This window comes from Salmo salar, chromosome ssa20 (genome assembly GCF_905237065.1).
Source record: "Salmo salar chromosome ssa20, Ssal_v3.1, whole genome shotgun sequence".
Taxonomy (NCBI): Eukaryota; Metazoa; Chordata; class Actinopteri; order Salmoniformes; family Salmonidae; genus Salmo; species Salmo salar.
In genome coordinates, this window is record NC_059461.1 from 7,310,409 (window position 1) to 7,325,258 (window position 14,850).

The 14,850-nt window shown below is 43.2% G+C and overlaps 1 protein-coding gene across 6 annotated transcripts in view; it reads left to right on the forward strand.

Moving 5' to 3' along the window:
- The window catches only part of ccser1 (coiled-coil serine-rich protein 1), a 109,532-nt gene that overhangs the window by 47,293 nt on the left and 47,389 nt on the right, over positions 1-14,850 (forward strand). The window lies entirely within an intron of this gene.

The following is a 14,850-nucleotide window of genomic DNA, read 5'->3' on the forward strand; positions in this document are numbered from 1 at the left end:
CAGCTTTATGGTTCTGGGTCTGTCCTACTTCTTCCAAGGCCCATATGAGTGTATGCTAAGGTGATTTAAGTGAGTTCTCGCCTGTGTCCAAACCACGGCGCTTAACCGTAATTCCTTTAGGGCTCCTGACACTGAGTGGGGAGGGGACGAGGATCATACACACCATTAAGCCTGATGTAATGTGTGGGGCGGGCTCCTGTGGCGTCTGCCCGATCTGCATGTTCATGTGCGGTCTGGACGGAGGCAGCGTTATTAGGGCCCTGAAAAGGGAAATAGTGTTTTTACGGTGATTTTACTGTGACCATCAACTTTTACTGGCAGAGGCGTCCCTCTCTCTGCTTGCTGTGGTACTGCAGCAGCCCCCTCCTCCAACGTCCAGACGCAGCCAGGACCTTGTAAACACAGTAGGGCGCTAAGTATGGCAGGTGGAACCTAGAGGGAGACGTACAGGCCTGCAGTCAGGACTTTGGTACTCATACATACTGGATCAGATGAAGGTTATGTGAAGGAAGCCAGAACTTTCTTCCTGTCCTTGTCAACCGACCAGGAGGCCATTGTGCTCAGGACTGACTCCTGGTCCTACATCAGCAGGACTAACTCCTGGCCCTACATCAATAATATCTACCAGAAGGATGCACTGTTTTTAAAATATTTTTTAACATTGGTATCTTGTGCACTATGCGGCTGTTAAGCTGCCATGTTATCCACCCCTGGTTCCCCCCCTATTCCAGGTTTGCTGACATTGATCCCAAGATATTGGTGTGTTTTGTTTGCAGGGCAGAGCTTGCGGGAGCACGGTCATGTTGTCACGCAGGCCGCTAAGTGAGTGGTGTTTGATCTGGACTTGTGTGTGTTGTGTTTCCTGCTTTGTGGACTACTGGAGAATGCTCCCTGCATTATACTATACCGTACTGTAGAGAATGTCTTTTGCACCTGAAGCATGGCATGCCAGCTAGGCCCTGGCGTCTCTGCCAGTTAGGGCACTACTAGACCCCCAGTCACTGCACCTCCGGAACCCTGCTTTTCACCCTTGACCCTGATCTGTCAGCCTTTGTCCCCCCACTCCTTGTCCTGTCAGCTGAGCCACAGAGGTCATTGCCTTATGCAGTAGCTGACCTCTCCAGTCTGATCTAGGTGCACTATGCTCTAACCCAGCCACATACATCTCTGCTAGTGCACCGGTTGCATTATGAACGGTATTATGAATCGCTCCCTTTCCCTATGGTTCATATTGTGGCCCTTGTCTTCCATGATTGGTTTACCCAGGTTCTGTTATTGTTTCGCTTTGAGTTCTGTTATCGGGGTTTGTTACTAAACAGTCTCCTTGCATCCACAAACAGCGCGTGCGTGCGTATACCAGGTGGAGTTGTGAGAGGAGTGAACAGACAGTGGGCTGCCTTGTAGAGTCTACCCATAGGGCAGTCGCAGGCAGGGATGGATGAAAGCTCCTGTTGGTATGTGCACATGCAGTGCTCCAACACCCTGGACCAGAGCTTTAATCTGTCACTAGCTCTGGTCCATGGCATAGCTAGCAGCTATCTAGCTCTGGTCCACACTAGCTCTGGTCCAGGGTGTAGCTAGCAGCTATCTAGCTCTGGTCCACACTAGCTCTAGTCCAGGGTGTAGCTAGTAGCTATCTAGCTCTGGTCCAGGGTGTAGCTAGTAGCTATCTAGCTCTGGTCCTCACTAACTCTGCTCCAGGGTGTAGCTAGCTAGCTCTGGTCTGCACTAACTTCTAGCTACGCCCTGGATCAGAGCTAATTATTGCGGACCAGAGCTTGTGCGGACCAGAGCTTGTGCGCACCAGAGCTTGTGCGCACCAGAGCTTGTGCGCACCAGAGCTTGTGCGCACCAGAGCTTGTGCGCACCAGAGCTTGTGCGGACCAGAGCTAGCTAGCTAATAGCTACGCCCTGGAACAGAGCTTGTGACAGATTATAGCTCTGGTCCAGGGCGTTAGAACACTATGGGCACATATACCATCTGAGACGCAAGCACATGCTCTTTGAGATCCACAGACCAGGTGGCCTCCGGGTGCGTAATCTGGATGCTTTTCATTGTTTGTGGTTGGTTGGGGTACCTGTCTGGGGTGATTACTAGGACCGTGTGTGTGGATATAATTCCTTGATCCTCATTGGTTTCCCTCGAAGGTACATCTTTTTGCCTGGTTCGGACTTGCAACCATACACAGGCAAGTACGGCGATACAAACAACCTCTGAAATACCCCCGAATTTTGGAATACAACCACTTCTGAGGTTGGTGAATTGTTGTATCTGAAAACATTGCTTTTTGTATTGATGTCTCTAGGTTGTAGTATGTGTACACCAGGATTTTGTTATGAAAATGTGGCGCAGGAAAATGTGGCGCTGAACAATTTGAGAAATTTACCGGACCCATATGCATTGGGTGAGTAAACTGATGAACCTCTAGGGGACCCCCTTCCCGTTCTCATCCCGGTAACGGGATTGCTTGACAAGATAGCAAAAATCTAATCATTTCAATTTCTCAAACAATCAATTTTACACCATTTCAAAGATAAACATCTCCTTAATCCAACCACGTTGTCCGATTTCAAAAAGGCTTTACGGCAAAAGCATAAAGTTAGATTGTTAGGACAGTACATAGACAAAAAAATACACACAGCCATTTTCAATGCAAGGACAGGCGTCACCAAAAGCAGAAAACCAGCTAAAATGATGCACTAACCTTTGACAATCTTCATCAGATGACACTCCTAGGACATTATGTTAGACAATGCATGCATTTTTTGTTCTGTCAAGTTCATATTTATATCTAAAAACAGCATTTTACATCGGGGCGTGACGTTCAGAAAATGTATTTCCCCCAAAACTGCCGGTGAATCATCACTACAATTTACAAAAATACTTGTCATAAACGTTGATCAAATTTTAAACTATTATTCAAAGAATTATAGATTAACATCTCCTGAATGCAACCGCATTGACAGATTTCAAAATAACTTTACTGGGAAAGCACACGTTGCAATAATCTCAGTACTGTGCTCAGAAAAATACACTACGCAATACAGATAGCCACCATTTTGGAGTCATCTAAATGCATAAATAGCATTAGAAATATTTACTTACCTTTAATAATCTTCATCAGAAGGCACTTCCAGGAATCCCAGGTCCACAACAAATGTTGTTTTGTTCGATAAAGTTAATAATTTATGTCCAAAACTCCTTGTTGTTCGCGCGTTCAGTTCAGCTACTCCGAATTTAGGAAGCGCGCGGAAAATGTGACGACGAAAAGTAAAAGAAAATCTATTTACGTTCGTTCAAACATGTCAAACGTTGTATAGCATCAATCTTTAGGGCCTTTAGAACGTGAAGATTCAGTAATATTTCAACCGGACGGTTCCTGTGTCTTGAAAAATGTTTTGGAACAGAGGTTCCTCCCTCGTGAACGTGCACCAATGAAGTGATGTCCTTCCCTGGGTGACCAACTTCCCAGCCTTCTCATTCGGTCTCTGTTCATCGTAGACGCCTCAAACATATGAGTTCTGTTATACTTACAGACACCATTCAAACAGTTTTAGAAACGTCAGAGTGTTTTCTATCCAAATCTACTAATAATATGCATATTCTAGTTTCTGGGCCAGAGTAGTAACCTGTTCAAATTGGGTACGTTTTTCATCCGGCCGTGAAAATACTGCCCCCTAGCCCCGACAGTTTTTAAGGTGTCCATCCACGGTGCTCAGAATGACAAATAACATTTAGATTACGGTAATTCATTTTTTTAAACAGCAGTTGTGGAACGATAGATCCCAAATTTATACAACCAGTAGGCCTAGGCTAAATAAAAAAAAAACATTAAAAAGCAATGAGTCTGATGCAACAGATCAGAATAATTATCTTAAAATGTGGATAAACTATTATTTCTTATAAGTGCAGAAATGCACACAAGGCAGTAGGCTACGTGCAAATGTTTGTTCCATAATGCAATTAGTGGGGAAAAAACAGTTGTCTAAAGCACATGTGACAGAGGAAAATATTCTAGAAATGTAGAAAGAGGGGGAGATCTAATAGGCAACAAGTAGCATGGGCTGCTTATATGACTAGGATTGTGCCTTTGGCTAATACCCTCCGGATATGGGTCTGATTTTTGCTAGGCTACTTTGAAGAAAGGTAAAGACATGCCTCCATAATATGTAGTAAAACATTCAGGTTTCAAACAATTAAGTAAACTGTATGTTTTCAAAATACATACTGCCTCCAGCTCATTGCAAATTGGTGTGTGACGTGTTGATGAAACCTGCCTTCCGTTGCCTATGCATTTTGCTGTTTGAGATGCTGTACCAGCAGCTCTCGCACTGTCTGACAGATTTTCCGCTCAAAGGGTCCTGTATCTGTATGCTGTACGCTTGTGATGAATAAGATGCATGTTTTTTGATGTATCTGTTTGTTCGTTTCTGGTTGTTGTGTGTGTCGTGCATTAGCGTTTGTGCGCACGTGTGCATGCGCTTTTGTCTGTGTTGTGAGAGAAGAGTGCCTCTGCCCATAATTAAGAGGTGCTCTGTGCTGCATCATTGTGCAGGATTAGATTGAGATAAGTGCGCTGGCTCCTGGCCAGGCTGGCGTGGGACAACCTGAATGACTCGTGTGTTCCCCATTCAGCATAATGAGATGTCATCCCAAAGGAGGACGGCCTAGGCTCTCCTAGCATCTCTGCTCTGCTTCTGGTAGCCACATCCTGTAGCATCCTACAGACACTACAAAGATACAGGCACCCAACATTGTAGTTACTCCACAATACTAACCTGAATGACAGAGTGAAAAAAAGGAAGCATGTACAGAATTAAAAAAAACATTCCAAAACATGCATCCTGTTTGCAATAAGGCACTAAAGTAATACCGCCCCCCAAAAATGTTACCCCCTTTTTCTCCCCAATTTCGATTTTGTCTCATCACTGCGTCCTCCATAACATGGCCATGTCAAACCGGGCTTAATAACATCCGCCCGCTTAACCCGCAAGCCAGCTGCACCAATGTGTCAAAGGAAACGGTGTTCAACTGATGACCGAGGTCAGCCTACAGCCGCCCGGCCCGCTAGAGCGCGATGAGCCAAGTAAAGCTCCCCCGACCAAACCCTCCGCTAACCCGGACAACGCTGGGCCAATTGTGCGCCTCCCTATGGGACTCCCGATCACGGCCGGTTGTGATACAGCCCGGGATCGAACCCTTGTCTGTAGTGACGCCTCTAGCAGTGCAATGCAATGACAGACCGTTGCGCCACTCGGGAGGCCAGAAATTCACTTTTTGTCCTGAATACAAAGCGATATATTTGGGGCAAACACAACACATCACTCAGTACCACTCTTCATATTTTAAAGCGTGGTGGTGGCTCAATCATGTTATGAGTATGCTTGTCATCATCAAGGACTAGGGAGTTTTTTTAAACAAAAATGTATGGAATAGAGCTAAACACAGGCAATTCAAGAGGAAAACTTCATTCTGCATTCCAACAGACACTGGGAGACATTCACCTTTCAGCGATACAATAACCTAAAAATCAAGGCCAAATACACTGGAGTTGCATTTTTTTTTTACTTAAATCAGCATGAAAATCTGTCAAGTCTTAAATGTCTGTCTAGCAATGATCAACTTGCCAGAGCTTGAATAATTTTTTCAAGAATAATAGCCTAATATTGTACAATCCAGATGTGCAAAGCACTTAGAGACTTACCCAGAAAGAATCACTGCTGTAATCGTGGCCAAAGGTGATTCTAGCATGTATTGACTCAGGATTGAATACTTATCTACTCAACATATACAGTACCAGTCAAAAGTTGACACACCTACTCATTTCTGGGTTTTTCTTTATTTTTACTATTTTCTACATTTATAGAATAATAGTGAAGACATCACAACTATTAAATAACACATGGAATAATGTAGTAACCAAAAAGTGTTAAAATACATTATACATCAAATTAAAATACATTATATAGTTGAGATTCTACAAAGTATCCACCTTTTTGCCTTGATGACAGCTTTGCACATTCTTGGCATTCTCTCAACCAGCTTCATGAGGTAGTCACCTGGAATAAATTTAAATGAACAGGTGTGCCTTAAGTTAATTTGTGCAATTTCTTTTCTTGTTAATGCGTTTGAGCCAATCAGTTGTGTTGTGACAAGGTAGGGTTGGTATACAGAGAGAGCCTTTATTTGGTAAAAGACCAAGTCCATATTATGGCAAGAACAGCCCCAAATAAGCAAAGAGAAATGACAGTCCATCATTACTTTAAGACATGAAAGTCAGTTAATCCGGAAAATGTCAAGAACTTTGAGTGCAGTCACAAAAACCGTCAAGCGCTATGATGAAACTGGCTTTCATGAGGACCGCCACAGGAAAGGAAGACCCGGGAGTTACCTCTGCTGCAGAGGATAAGTTCATTAGAGTTACCAGCCTCAGAAATTGCAGCCGAAATAAATGCTTCAAGTAACAGACATCTCAACATCAGCTGTTCAGAGGAGACTGTGAATCAGACCTTCATGGTTGAATTGCTGCAAAGAAACCACTACTAGGACACCAACGAGGAAGAGACTTGATTGGGCCAAGAAACACGAGAAATGGACATTAGACCGGTGGACATCAACATTTTTGGTTCCACCCGCTGTGTCTTTGTGAGATGCAGAGTAGGTGAACGGATGATCTGGTTCCCACTGTGAAGCATGGAGGAGGAGGTGTGGGGGTGCTTCACTGTCAGTGATTTATTTAGAATTCAAGGCACAGTTAACCAGCATGGCTACCAAAACATTCTGCAGCGATATGCCATCCCATCTGGTTTGTGCTTAGTGGGACCATCATTGAGTGAGGGTAAAGCAGCCAACAAGTGTTCAGCATATGTAGGAACTCCTTCAAGACTGTTGGAAAAGCATTCCAGGTGAAGCTTGCTGAGAGAATGCCAAGAGTGTGCAAAGCGGTCATCAAGGCAAAGGTGGCTACTTTGAAGAATCTAAAATATATTTTGATTTTAACACTTTTTTTTGGTTACTACATGATTCCATATGTGTTATTTCATAGTTTATGTCTTCACTATTATTTTAGAATGGAGAAAATCTTAAAAATAAAAAAAATTCCTTAAATGAGTAGGTGTGTCCAAACGTTTGTGTCGCGTTCGTCGTAGTAAATGGACCAAGGCGCAGCGGGTCGAGTACTCATCTTAACTTTTATTAGTGAACACTTAAATAAACAAGAAACGAACTAACTAACAGTCTTGCATGCTAAATCCAGCAGTGCTAAGAACAACCTCCCACAATCCCCAAAACAAACATACTCCTAATTATAGGACCTTCAATCAGAGGCAACGATACACAGCTGCCTCCAATTGAAGTCCCCAATCCCAAATACCTAAACATAGAATTAAACACCCTAGAACAGACTTAGAAAGATGCAATATAGAACAATGACCAAAACCCCGGAATACATAAACACATACTCAAAACCATATAAAACAAATACCCCCTGCCACGTCCTGACCAAACTATAATAACAAATAACCCCTTTACTGGTCAGGACGTGACAGTTTGACTTGTTCCATATGTTTTATTTCCCATTAATTTAACAAGGTTGTTAGAATTGTTCTTCCACTTTTGACATTAGAGTATTTTGTGTAGATCATTGACAAAACATGACAATCAAATACATTTCAATCCCACTTTGTAATAGAACAAAATTTGGAAAAAGTCAAAGGGTGTGAATACTTTCTTAAGGCGATGCAAAGAATACTTTGAGAGGTAAATTATAGGTAGATGGAGGGAAGAGTGAGGGAGAGACTATTTGTTCAGCTTATTTATTGAATAGATAGAGAAAAACACAATCCCAATCCAAAAGCATGTCCTCATTCAACAGCTGAGCGGAATGCAGAAACAGTCTCACAAAGACACACAATGAAGGATTTTCCAATAACTCCAGAAACAATCTAAAGTGAATTTATTTAAGCTCCTTGAGTAATCCATATCCTGATCCAAATACTGTGCATTAAGAAAGTATTCAGACCCCTTCACTTTTTCCACGTTACAGCCTTATTCTAAAATACATTTGTTTTCCTCATCAATCTACACACAATTCCACATAATGACAAAGCAAAAACAGGTTTTCTGACATAAGTATTCACACCCTTTACTATGAGACTTGAAATTGAGCTCAGGTGCATCCTGTTTCCATTGATCATCCTAGATGTTTCTACAACTTGATTGGAGTCCACTTGTGATAAATGTAATTGATTGAACCTGATTTGGAAAGGCACACACCTGTCTATATAAGGTCCCACAGTTGACAGTGCATGTCAGAGCGAAAACCAAGCCATGAGGTCGGAGGAATTGTGGATATGGGAAAACCTCCCTGAAGGACAAACATCTCTGCAGCACTCCACCAATCAGGCCTTTATGGTAGAGTGGCCAGACGGAAGCCACTCCTCGGTAAAAGGCACATGACAGCCCGCTTGGAGTTTGCCAAAAGGCACCTGAAGACTCGCAGACCATGAGAAACAATGATTATCTAGTCTGTTGAAACCAAGATTTAACTCTTTGCTCTGAATGCCAAGCGTCACATCTGGTGGAAACCTTGCACCATCCCTACGGTGAAGCATGGTGGTGATGGCAGCATCATGCTGTGTTTTTTATTTCAGCGGCAGGAACTGGGCGACTAGTCGGCATCGAGGGAAAGATGAACGAAGCAAAGTACAGACAGATCCTTGATAAAAACCTGCTCCAGAGTGCTCCGGATCTCAGACTGGGGCAAAGGTTCAGCTTCCAACAGGACAACGACCCTAAGCACACAGACAAGACAACGCAGGAGGTGCTTCGGGACAAGTCTTTGAATGTCCTTGAGTGGCCCAGCCAGAGCACAGACTTGACCTTGATCAAACATCTCTGGAGAGACCTGAAAATAACTGTGTAGCGATGCTGCCCATCCAACCTGACAGAGCTTGAGAGGATCTGCAGGGAAGAATGGGAGAAACTACAGATTTGCCAAGCTTGTAGTGACATACCCAAGAAGACTCAAGGCTGTAATCGCTGCCAAACAAAGGTGCTTCAAAAAATTACCGAGTAAACTGTCTGAATACTTTTGTAAATGTAATATTTTTTTTATATTTATTTTTTGCAAAAATGTCTAAACCTGTTTTTGGATTGTCATAATGGGGTATTGTTTGGGGAAAAGTAAAAATGTTCTTACTGTGATACGTGGTCGTCTCACCTTGATGACCGCTTTGCACGTTCTTGGCATTCTCTCAGCCAGCTTCACCTGGAATGCTTTTCCAACAGTCTTGAAGGAGTTCCCACATATGCTGAGCACTTGTTGGCTGCTTTTCCTTCCCTCTGCAGTCCAACTCATCCCAAACCATCTCAATTGGGTTTTGAGGTCGGGTGATTGTGGAGGCCAGGTCATCTGATGCAAAACTCCATCACACTCCTTGGTTATGTCCATTTTTTATCAGTGAATTCATCTGACTGGGTAAGTAGAAAACTGCTTAATTGCCATAGTCTCGCACTATCCCTTTAAGGTAGCTTGGTGAGAGAACCATTTAATACAGTCATAGTAAGTACATTTTTACTCAAAGTAGCTATCAGTAAAGTTGGTGCTAGAAAGAAAAGAAAAGTTTGAGTGTAACTGCAAGAAAAGCAAGGGCATAAATTAGTTTTCACTGCTAAAGTAACAGCTAGTGGGGATCTAATGACAAACTCAACAAACAACCCTAATGTTATGTCCAGATGACATGGACATATTTGGTCAGTCACTCCCTCTCAGGCAGATCGTAGGCCTTTGCAACCCAATAAGTATCATTTTTGCGGCTCTCTATCTATTGGTTATGACTTTGCACCAGTGAGCATGCTGAACTTGGTGTCCGTGATAAGTTTGTCAAGGTAACGACAGTGGTCTAAAGTGCTGACAGAAGGCCCAGTGCCCGCTGGGCCGCTGCCCCTGTACCCGGTGCATGGTGCATGGTGCGCAGTTGGGGGTGGGAGAAGGTGAATCGTACTCTAGCAGTCCCCTTCTCCCCTGCGGCCAGGGGGAACAGAACGAGGAGGCAGCACCTCGCTGGGGACAGATGGCCCGACAGACAGCAACAGCTAGGCATAATGAACAACTTAATAAATAATTATGTCAACAATGACACTCGCTACAGGCGGAGGAGGAGGACAAAACAGGCAAGCAGCCCACATAAACCATACACAGGAAGGCCAGTTAGATGCTGGAACCAGGCAGGCTTTTAGTAAAAGAGTGGACTGAGGACAACCCGCACTAACCCTTTTATAGACGAACCTGGAGTCTTATCACCTTGTTGCTGGGAGAAAATAGTTAATATTCAAGAATACTCCCACAACTGAGCTAATTTGTCATTTTTCTTACATGTACTGTATCAATCAGCTACACTATAGGTGCTACATACAGTGAGGGGGGAAAAAGTATTTGATCCCCTGCTGATTTTGTACGTTTGCCCACTGACAAAGAAATGATCAGTCTATAATTTTAATGGTAGGTTTATTTGAACAGTGAGAGACAGAATAACAACAAAAAAATCCAGAAAAATGCATGTCAAAAATGTTATTAATTGATTTGCATTTTAATGAGGGAAATAAGTATTTGATCCCTTTGCAAAACATGACTTAGTACTTGGTGGCAAAACCCGTGTTGGCAATCAGAGGTCAGACATGTCTTGTTGTTGGCCACCAGGTTTGCACACATCTCAGGAGGGATTTTGTCCCACCACTCTTTGCAGATCTTCTCCAAGTCATTATGGTTTTGAGGCTGACGTTTGGCAACTCGAACCTTCAGCTCCCTCCACAGATTTTCTATGGGATTAAGGTCTGGAGACTGGCTAGGCCACTCCTTGACCTTAATGTGCTTCTTTTTGAGCCACTCCTTTGTTGCCTTGGCTGTGTGTTTTGGGTCATTGTCATGCTGGAATACACATCCACAACCCATTTTCAATGCCCTGGCTGAGGGAAGGAGGTTCTCACCCAAGATTTGACGGTACATGGCCCCATCCATCGTCCCTTTGATGCGGTGAAGTTGTCCTGTCCCCTTGGCAGAAAAACACCCTCAAAGCATAATGTTTCCACCTCCATGTTTGACGGTGGGGATGGTGTTCTTGGGGTCATAGGCAGCATTCCTCCTCCAAACACGGCGAGTTGAGTTGATGCCAAAGAGCTCCATTTTGGTCTCATCTGACCACAACACTTTCACCCAGTTGTCCTCTGAATCATTCAGATGTTCATTGGCAAACTTCAGACGGGCATGTATATGTGCTTTCTTGAGCCGGGGGACCTTGCGGGCGCTGCAGGATTTCAGTCCTTCACGGCGTAGCGTGTTACCAATTGTTTTCTTGGTGACTATGGTCCCAGCTGCCTTGAGATCATTGACAAGATCCTCCCGTGTAGTTTTGGGCTGATTCCTCACCGTTCTCATGATCATTGCAACTCCACGAAGTGAGATCTTGCATGGAGCCCCAGGCCGAGGGATATTGACAGTTCTTTTGTGTTTCTTCCATTTGCGAATAATCGCACCAACTGTTGTCACCTTCTCACCAAGCTGCTTGGCGATGGTCTTGTAGCCCATTCCAGCCTTGTGTAGGTCTACAATCTTGTCCCTGACATCCTTGGAGAGCTCTTTGGTCTTGGCCATGGTGGAGAGTTTGGAATCTGATTGATTGATTGCTTCTGTGGACAGGTGTCTTTTTTACAGGTAGCAAGCTGCGGTTAGGAGCTCTCCCTTTAAGAGTGTGCTCCTAATCTCAGCTCGTTACCTGTATAAAAGACACCTGGGAGCCAGAAATCTTTCTGATTGAGAGGGGGTCAAATACTTATTTTATAACATTTATAACACTTTTGACATGTGTTTTTTCTGGATTTTTTTGTTGTTATTCTGTCTCTCACTGTTCAATTAAACCTACCATTAAAATTATAGACTGATCATTTCTTTGTCAGTGGGCAAACGTACAAAATCAGCAAGGGATCATATACTTTTTCCCCTCACTGTATAACACAACAGGCAGGGCAATGTGTCTTGGATGGGCTGTGGACTGTAGATGTTGAGAGGTTTGTGTAGCCATAGTACTTCACCCATGTCACACTCTCCCCCTGCCACAGCCCTGGCGTGTTGGCGTGTTTTTCCGGAACTGGACTGTTACTGTTCTTATGAGTAAAGTAGGATGTTATGCCTCTTGGCTCATGGCACTGAACTTCTTCCATCTGCCCCTGACGACTCACTTCAAATGGTTCAGTGTAAATATTAATTGACTGGGGAAGCAGGTTAATATAATTACTGTCATACCGCTGGATGCCAGTGGGGAAGAGAGGGAGCGAAATGATTCATAGTCTCTCTCACACCAGCCACATTACATTGTTTTTTTTGTTTTGTTTTTTTTGTTGTATTTTACCCCCTTTTTCTCGCCAATTTCGATCTTGTCTCATCGCTGCAACTCTCCAATGGGCTCGGGAGGAGAAGGTCAAGTCATGCTCTGAAACATGACCCATCAAACAGCGCTTCTTAACACCCGCCTGCTTAACCCGGAAGCCAGCCTCACCAATGTGTCGGAAGAAACACTGTTCAACAACTGACAACTGAGGTCAGCCTGCAGGCGCCCGGCCTGCCACAAGGAGTTGCTAGAGCACGATGAGCAAAGTAAAGCCCCCACGGCCAAACCCTGCCCTAGTCCACTATGGGACTCAAACGACCTTATGGGACTCCCGATCACGGCCGGTTGTGGTACAGCCCGGGATCAAACCCGGGTCTGTAGTGACGCCTCTAGCACTGCGATGCAGTGCCTTATACTGCTGCGCTAGATTACCATTTTTACAGAGTTGTCTAAATTCCCTTGATACTTCGTCTACTCCACTCTATCTACAGTGGTTCCTCCTTTAAAAGTTGCGAGCTTATGCCACGAGACTTAGAGGTACCCAGCGTCACGGCTTCATTGCTCCAGACCACCACAAGAGGAGTTAGAGTGCTCATTACGCATTTGGGTCCCAAGGTTTTTATATGACCAATCATATCGAGGGGTCCCAATGACAAATTTGACGCGAGCCACCTGTCCCTGGTGACTTTCTTCAGAAAAGATGGCTGACAAAACATTACGGGAAGAAAATGTAAGTAATTATAACATAACGAGTCAGGCAAAAAATGTACAATTGAGAGGAATATGTTAGTTAATGTAGAGATTAACGATTGTGCATATTTGTCATAAAGTTAATTTACGAAAATAGCTATTTAGCAAGTTAGCTGACTAACTAACATTAGCCAGCTAGTTAGCTGGTGTAATGACTTGAGTATGACATTGTAATTTGTGTTGTTTAATGTTTTAGGGACTCCTGAGAAAAGCAGCAAACCAGGCTGTCGTCTTGGGAAACAGTGGATGTAAAGAATCTAGCTAGCTAAAGCATTTACTGAAAATTGAATGTACAATTGTGTAAGCTTGCCTGGCGTGCAATGCAGCTGAAGTAACATAGCTAGCTAACTATTTACTTGCTTATTGTGTAGCGGAGGATAAAAATGACTGTATTCCTATGGATGTGTAGCTAGCTACAGTATGTAGCCGATCTGTGTATGGACCCTAAAACGTTAGGTTCTGAACTAATATTAATACCAATCTATGAACCTCAGGTATCATAGTTGTTGTATCAACTTCAAGTCTGAGTGGCATTAATGAAGCCTATGGATTGAGTAGAATATAATAACTTTATTGTGCGAAGGATGCAAGTCCTATATACATGTACTGTAGTTATTACCACGCAAGAGATCCCCCACATTGTAGCCTGTACATTGAATATATTCACTCATGTACTCTTCCTTGGCATATGAAGGTGCGGTTCAGGTATGAATCTCTGTGAGACATTCTTTTTCAGTCATATCCAATACCAGGTGTATCAAACTCCATTCTTTGAATGATGCAGTGTCTGCATGTATGTATTACAATTATACACTTCAACAGTGTTTACCACTCCTGCTCCTGGGACATCAATGATTACACATTGTAACTACCGTAATTTCCGGACTATTAAGCGCACCTGAATATAAGCCGCACCCACTGAATTTAAAAAAAAGTATTATTTTGAACATAAATAAGCCGCACATGTCTATAAGCCGCAGGTGCCTACCGGTACATTGAAACAAATTAACTTTACACAGGCTTTAACGAAACATGGCTTGTAACAAAAATAAATAGGCTTTAACGAAACACGGCTTGTAACAAAAAATAAAAAATGAGCAGTAAGCTTTAGTTGTCTTTTTGCACTGAGTCAATTCCTCACGCTGCTGTTTCCAACGTCTTATCATCGACTCATTAAGACCAAGCTCCCGTGCAGCAGCTCTATTTCCTTTTCCAACAGCCAGATCAATCGCCTTCAACTTGAAAGCTGCATCATATGCATTTCTCTGTGTCTTTGCCATGATGAGGGTGACAAAATGACTACCGTAATCAGAATCATGGGAAGTTTGAGAGCGCTCGATTTAATCTAAACAGTAAACAAAAAAGTTGTTTGACCTTAACCCGTTCGGCAATTTCATTGGTCTAATGAAAGCTTCATGCCGCCCCAAAAAAATTGAAAGCGGGAAAAATCCATATATTAGCCGCGTCATTGTTTAAGCCGCGAGGCTCAAAGCGTGGGGAAAAAGTTACAATTGACTAGAAACATAATTTAAGTAAAGGCTGATTTGTAATGAACATATACAGAAAAAAACTATGCATATCTAACTCCCTTCATCTGCATTAATCTCAGGTCACAGGATAGTATTTCAATGAGATACTTAATTTCAATCAGTGGAGAATGTGAAACGCTTTATTGAAAGAAGTTCATTATCCAGGTGTTATAAATACATAATATGG